Source organism: Magnolia sinica, chromosome 3, assembly GCF_029962835.1.
Source record: "Magnolia sinica isolate HGM2019 chromosome 3, MsV1, whole genome shotgun sequence".
NCBI lineage: Eukaryota > Viridiplantae > Streptophyta > Magnoliopsida > Magnoliales > Magnoliaceae > Magnolia > Magnolia sinica.
In genome coordinates, this window is record NC_080575.1 from 74,789,775 (window position 1) to 74,797,659 (window position 7,885).

General features: G+C 37.0%; 1 long non-coding RNA gene and 1 other non-coding gene across 2 annotated transcripts; one reads left to right on the forward strand and one right to left on the reverse strand.

Annotated features, from left to right (window-relative positions):
* Nucleotides 1-4,115: 4,115 nt before the first annotated feature.
* LOC131238556 (uncharacterized) lies at nucleotides 4,116-4,822 on the reverse strand. The gene is made up of 2 exons (XR_009167920.1): nucleotides 4,594-4,822; nucleotides 4,116-4,405 (listed from the first exon to the last, which is right to left on the reverse strand). It is a non-coding gene; the product is annotated as an uncharacterized LOC131238556 (long non-coding RNA).
* Nucleotides 4,823-6,080: 1,258 nt separating this feature from the next.
* LOC131241893 (small nucleolar RNA Z221/R21b) lies at nucleotides 6,081-6,164 on the forward strand. Its single transcript, XR_009169458.1, has one exon. It is a non-coding gene; the product is annotated as a small nucleolar RNA Z221/R21b (small nucleolar RNA).
* The last annotated feature ends 1,721 nt before the right edge of the window (nucleotides 6,165-7,885 follow it).

The window sequence follows — 7,885 nt, forward strand, 5'->3', positions numbered from 1 at the left end:
GAGATAAAGGGGAGGATGTTCCCATTGAGAGTCGCCATTTTAGCATAAAAAAGACGCCAAACTACAACGAAAGTCTTGTGACCTCCTCAATGTTAATATTAAATAAGATAATATCTCCCTAACAGAGTCGTCATTTTGTTTCGAACAAGAAACTAATGCATTTCACTTTGGGAGATTATCTTATTCAAACATAACAGAGAGAGCGTGTCAAGAACAATCATCATATTATTAATATCGAGTTCATTTACATCCTCTGATATCCCTTGATTCCAAGATAGATTATTTATAATACGACAAATTGATAGAATTTAAATAATTGATCGGAATTTCAAATCCGGCAGCATTTCATCTTGTATTTTGGTTATCTCTTTAAGAGGAATATTGTATGGATTCAATCGTCTGATCTCCCTTTTTGATGCTTGGGCAAAAGGGAAATTGGATCTTTGAACAATTGGACAACATCTCAGCCCCTTTATCATTACTGTCTATATGACAGTTTGGTTGCGCGGACACGTGCAAACCCTATCTTCCTTCCACTCATACCTTCAGTCTTCTCTCGTGCTCTGCTCTTCTTCCAAAATCTTCAAATTACCCCCAAATGAGAGGGAGATGGGGTATATATAGGCTTTCACATATGTGAACCCTCGATCTATATGCCATGGGCCCCACTTTTCACAAGATTCCATAACTCATGAACAACCCTTTTGAAATCTATGGCGCGAATCCGCACAACAAATATCATCGTTTGTGTGGTCCTGCGCAACCGATATGGTTTGCGCGGTCTCGCACAACCACTACAACTTTGCACTATCTCTTTTTTTTCTTTTTGCGTTTCCTTGTCTTTTGATCTTTTATATCTTCATTCCTCTCTCTTTTCCTCATTCTTCATTTTTTTATGCCTCAACACAGCCTATGTTACCCAAACACTATGAATTGTAATATGAACAGTACCAATCACCATGAGGAATGGTTGATAGTCCCACAAAATCTGTAGCAGGAAAATTTAAGTGCAAAATAAAAAAGTAGCATCAGAGTAACCAGTTGCCAGCAAAAAATAATTTGGAATGTCCAGTCAGTGCAGGGGAAAATAATTTTGCAGTTGAAAAAATACAACACCATCTGTAGAACTTCACTTCCTACTTGAAACAACACCGCATAACTCTTCGCCAGGGCCACGATCCAGCCATGTACAAACCTACCCTAGTCATGCGGCACGAGATTGAAATCGACACTCCATCTTTTTTTAGAATCTTCACCAAAACTGCTTGAGATTTTGCTAGATCTAAGATATCAGATTTAATTCTAAAGAAAATAAACTGAAAATCAAGTTTTGCTTAAATCTTACAAAGTGGAAATAAGAACAGGTTCGGAATCACTTCCAAATCATGTCCTTCAAACATCCAAAGAAGCAACAGATCTGGACCCCTTTTCCCCCAAAAGGAAAAGTTGGTGGGGCCATGTAGGTCGTCCAATTCAAACTTGAAGGAACTTTGGATTTTATTTTATTATTTTATTATTTTAATTAATTTTTATTTATTTATTTATTTATTTGTGAAAGGTGATATTACTTTATTGTGTTTGAACATTAATTTTGAGTGACTAGAAAATGCTGCTAAAACTATAGCATTGTTTTCTTCGAGAGAATTATTGAGACCGTATGTGTAGAGGGTGCAGACAACAGAAGTAACTTGGTAATTTCAGAGTGATCAACAAATTTCCATTAATTAACTGTAATAAGAACTCACAACTTACAAACTTGAGGTAAGTTGACACGAACATTTGAAATAAACTCTACTCAATTTACAGGAACCATGTCACTTATGTCTAAAGGTTTGGCATTAGAGATTTCAAGAACTTCATTAAGAATGTGTTGCTATATTCACCTGCGAAGTATACTATAAAGTCCGGGCCTTACTTTCATCCAGTCAGCAAAACCGCTTTGACCAGATGAAGTAGGGCGAAGAGCTGTTCTCTCTGTATGGATATATACAACAAAACAGATAAGGAATTAGTAACACTCCAAGTACTCAACAAAAAAGGAAATGCCTCCCTCTTCATCTCATCTGGTTGACGCAGGATACTATTGCAATAAGTAGCAATAGCTTCTCGCAAGTTCTGTTAAAATCCACAATAAAATAGTTTTAAAAAGCTGAAATTCTAAGCCTCATGAAATGAAAGTTCCTTAGAGCTTTGTATGAAGGATAAATACAGCTAGAAATTAACAATAGACAAAACTGCTACAAGTTATCCACGATACCAAATAAATTTCCAGAGATATGATGACTTAGAGAAAGATATACTTGCATTGAAGCACACTTATCAATGACTTTATCCACTTGTCTTTTACCCTCTACTCCACCTTGCGATCGTATCACTGGTGTGTAAGAATTTGAATCACCTGGGTGCATTTGGATGGACTATCAAATGCAAATGCAATTATTCATCTAATGAGGAATTGTGATTTCCTTAGCATTCAGGGTATGGCTACAAATTGCAATTTCATTAGTTTCAAGTTGGACTTGAAATGAATGTAACTGGAATTTGAGGGCTAATCCCTCAATACAAATGCTAGGAAGCATTCTTCAATCCCATCCTGCAAAAAAAAAAAAAAAAAAAAAAAAAAAAAAAAAAAAAAAAAAAGAAGAAGAAGAAGAAGAAGAAGATTCATGAAAATACAGAATTTAAATAAGTAGATATAGTAAAAATTGAAGTTAACAACATAGAATAAAGTGGCAGAGAAAATCATCGGAGCTAAAAATTATCGGACTGTAAGGATTATAGCCAGGTTGAAACCCCAGCATATAGTAAAGGAGAGATCCATTATTGCTCGAAAGGCCTGGAAAAAGAAAAAGAAAAAGAAAAATGAATAAAAAAGACCACATATGATAAGGCAATAGGTGATGTCAACTATAAGCAAAGCCAATTTTGCATTTTTGAGGACTTAAAGACTTCCATAATCAACTTGCTGGCAAGAGTTTCCAAACAAAATGCATGCACATCTATTCAGCAGAAGTGCAAACAGAGTTCTAAGAAGAGAGTAGAAAATAGACCAAAATTATTCTAAGAATTAGACAAGTAAAAGGAAATTTTTGAATAATTTGGCTGTCCAGCAATCCAAATGGAATGCTAGCAATAAACTATAAGCAAGAAGTCCTGTTAGTTGCCAGCTCGAACAAAAGATGATACAGAGGCTGTTGAAAAGCATACGATCTCATTCAAATGGGCAACACATTAATCCACATGGACCTGCCTTAAAATGTACCAATCTGAAACGGTTGCCTAAGTCAACAAATGGGAGCAATTCAAGATCAACCTATCACTTAGAAATCAAGTGGCACTTTATAGGCTTTATAAACTCTTGAAGCTACCAGTAGTACTATCAAAGAGAGCCAAAGTAATATGATACAAAGTCTTATGAGTGTATTAGCTGCACAAGAAATAACAATCTTGCCATGCACTATGTGAAAGCAGAAAGCCTGTGAGACAGCAAGAATCCTGCTACTTGATACTGTTGCAAAAAAAACAGAGATGTGACAGAAGTGAGTGATAAATGATTCATCCAACTTAGCAACCACCTAAATAGGATGAAAGTTAGACTTCTTGAAAATCAAGGAATAAAATTCCATTGTGTGTGTCAAATAGACTTCATAATGCAGGATTTGCTGTAAATAAGGATAGTTTCAGATTTTGATGAACTACAAGCATGAGAAGTGAGCTTGTAACTGTAGCTGTAGTAAAAGCGCCTAACCAAGAAAGCAGAGACTTCCTAATAGCAAAAGTAAGAACCAATCAATTTTATTTCATTGAAGATTTCAGTGATCATTTTCAGAAACTAATCCAAACAAATATCATACCACTTAAAATGCAACCATATCCACCTTATCTACTTGCTCCTAAATATATACTACAAAATTTAGATCCTGCTGTAATGAATAAATGGCATGCCTTCCATCATCACGAATAAATCCTTGATGCCAAATTGGGCTGACTTGATTATTGAATTCCTGTACAAAATAAATGAGAGTCAAGGTTTCTTGTGGGTATCATAACTTAGGATGGCAAAAAAGAAAAAAGAAAAAGTCACTCTATTTCCATTTACAGATTTATTTCATAGCAAAAAAAAAAAAAAAACCAAGATAAGAGTAACCGTCTCTTCATGGAAACCAAAGACCCCTGATGATCCATGGAAAATTCAACAAGCTAATGAAAGCATCACATTTACCTATACACTCATAACTTTAGAAACATATTGTTTTATAATAAAATATCCTGACATCTCCCCAAAATGGGAACTTGTAGCTAGACAGTCTCATACTGGCCTTGGGCTTCTATTCATCTGCTTGCAGAGATCCATATTCCGATTCCACAAATCCTGCAGTCTCCTTGTAGCTTCCCGCTTTTCTAACTGCCCAAACACAAAGGCCATGATTAATATCTTCAAGGAAGAAAGATAAGACCAACAAAGTAATGTTCATAGTGGCACCTACTAGATGGATGTGCCTCAAAGAGGATTCTCAATCCTCTTTGTTCCAATATCCTTAGCATAGCTCTAAACATTTTTAAGAACATAATAAAAATAATCAACGGATATACCTATTTTGAAATAATAGGTTCATTCGAACCAACACGTGCATCTTATATGTGAACATAGGCCGAGTTCCGGTCACTAATGGCAAGCTTAGCTTTGACATATCCAGGCTTGTAAACCCATTCAATTGTGCCAGGAACAAATGGTAGGCGCATCATGAACATCTTATCATAGTTGACAACATCATATATCTTCACAGTACGGTCGTTTGAAACTGCACAACAAAGCAAGCCATCAACACTAACCTGCATTACTGAACCACATCATGGTTGACAGCTGCTCATGAAATAAGAAATATTTTTGTGTTTTTGTGCTTTTGTGTGTGTGTGTGTGTGTGTGTGTGTGTGTGAGAGAGAGAGAGAGAGAGAGAGAGAGAGAGAGAGAGAGAGAGAGAGAGAGATCCAGCTATAAAAGAAGAAGATCATCTCCACCCATATTCCTATATCATAACCAAACCATTTACATCTAATCATCTCCACCCATATTCCTATATCATAACCAAACCATTTACATCTAATCATCGCCACCCATATTCCTATATCATAACCAAACCATTTACATCAGAGCAGATTGAAATTGATCTCATTTTAGCAAAGATAATGACAAGAGCTCCCAAACTCATACATAAAAATAGAAGAAGAGGAAAGGAAATCACCTTCAAAGGGTTGCATACTTGCAATGGCTGCAAGCTCATTAGTGCTGAAACCATCACAACTTAGAAGGGAGAGCGCACAGAAGTTCCCAAACCAGTCCTTGTAGACTAAAGAGACAGAGCTCCTATCCTTATGCGATTTCACGAAAACAAGAACCTGTTCTAAAACTTCATCTAGAAAGGAATAAATGCGATTCTCAAGGCCGCTGTCTACTTCCACTGACTACATTTTCAACTCAATACGCTAGAGTTACCTAGTACGCAATCCATTGTAGGGAAATGGCAAATGTTCACTATAAGAAAACGGGCTTTAGCCGACCGATGGGGCTAGCCTTTGCTTGCGGCCAGTTTTAACGGCCGCGGGCAAAGTGTCTTTATATATATTAAAAAAATGAAAGAAAAAAAGCTCTAAATCTATCTCAAACGGCGCCGACCTCTCTATCTCCCTCTCTGCCTCTCCCTCTCCCTCCCTCTTTGCCTCTCCCTCCCTTTCTGCCTCTCTCCCTCCCTCTCTGCCTCTCCCTCCCTCTCTACCTCTCTCTCTCTCCCTCTCCCTTTCCCTCTCCCTCCCTCTCTGCCTCTCCCTCTCCCTTTCCCTCTCCCTCCCTCTCTGCCTCTCCCTCTCCCTCTCCCTCTCCCTTTCCCTCTCCGCTCGCTCTCCTTCTCCACTCGGTCTCCCTCCCCCCCTCTCTCTGCCTCTGCCTCTCCCTCTCCGCTCACTCTCTGTCAAACTCTCTCTCCCTCTCCCTCTGGTTCCTAAGAAGGTTAGGGTTTTCATCATCTCTCTTGTTTTCATTAATGCGCGTAGATTTTTCAGTTAAAGGAAATGCAGGTGAAGTATGCTTGCGATGAGGAAATGAAAGTCATGCACCACTCTAATGTTTTCAGTGCTAATATATGACATACCCATTTCTATCTGAGCCATTCTTCATCTCTTTCTCATATGTTCAGAGAGTTAGGGTTTTTGGATTTCTAATTCCCTTTCTGTTTTGGTTGTGTAATTTTTTAGTACTTTTTTGGTTGTTATTTGTGTCCTTTTTCTTTTTATTTTATGAAATAAAAGATTGCAAATAATGTAGCTGTTTTCTGTTGAAAATGGCTAACCATGATGCAAACCGTACAACAACTATGTTTGCTCTATGGGGATGAACACTGGTGTCTGATGGCTCTCTTTTTTCTTTTTTTTTTTCTTTGATGGTTAGATCTCTCACATTTATTTGATGGCGTAGTCTTGATTGCTGTTGGTTTCTCCATTCATGATCTTCTTCAATGGACAGTTTCCTAAACTCTTGATAGTTGGGTAAAGGCGATCCTAACCACTGGATTATGTCCTAAGAATGCCATAAATGGTACAGATTGAATGGAAAAGGTCTAGAGATCCAAATGGCTACATGTTCAATATTTCCTAGATCCAACGGGATTTTTTTATGTTGTTTCCCCAAATTCACAGCTTTAGGGCTTTCTTGCTAACCTTCGTAGAGCTTAAAATAGTATTTATGGTTGAATCCCTTCTATAATGGTTTCATGCCATGATCTTATTATCTCTTTTAAGTTGCAATTAGTTATGAGCATAGTATTTATTAACAAATAGGAAGAATAGAATCCAATACAAGCCATTGCTATGAATTCCACTCTTAATCATGACAATTCAAATCCATACATGCAACCAGAGTAGGTCATTGATGATTGCTACCTTGGTAGAGCTTAAAATAGTAGTATGGCTAAATTATTCTTTTGCTTGATTGAATTTTGAAAGGTTACATGTGGCAGCATTCAATTTGTTGAAAGTCACCATTTGGGGTTTTAACCTCCAAACACCAATGCTCTCCAAATTAGAAATGTACTTTTCTTTGAACCAAGTCAGTACTATTCACTTGGTTATGGAATTCCATTCTTTTTTCTTTTTTTTTAAAACCACATATTGGGAAGCTATTAATAATAAATGTAAGGCCATGAATGGCGCAACCGAAATCCATTGATCGAATTTGAACCGTTTCATTTTAGGGGCCACTGATGAGAAGAATGGGAGGATATGAAAATTTCAAATTTCCAAGATTTTTCTTCTGATAAATGGTATGGATATATATTGGCTAGCTCTACTAGGAGAATGTACTGTCTTCCCTGGCTGAAAAATGTTATGGCTCTGACTGCCAAGTGGCCTGATTGTTTTGATATGCAACCCCCCTGATGAGTAATAGGCAGGCCTTATTTTTCAACTAGGTGACATCACGGCGGGGCGCAACCTAATGTGTATGTTAAAAGTTTTCACTTAAATAATTAATGTTTAATGCATTTGCAATTATGCATATAGGTGTAATCGAATGGTGGTTGATATTATTTCTCCCCTTTTTAAATACTTTCTTTCAAGTAGTTGTCATGTGGACCCCTCAGGAGCCAACTTTAGCTATATGGTTTGGGAAAGTTTTCCATGTTGAGTTACAGCTTGGAGTTGAAGAACTGTCCTAATCTAGAAATTTCAAGATTACTTTTAAGTTAGTTCCTAAGTCAGTCTAGTTAGCAAGTTATCCTAGTTAAGAGTACCTAATTAGTTAGTATCATTAGACAAATAGTGTTTTAGTTCATTCCCAATTGGGAATAGTTGGTTTTAGGAAAGTTTTAGCTTTTGAGAGAGTTTTATAGCCAAC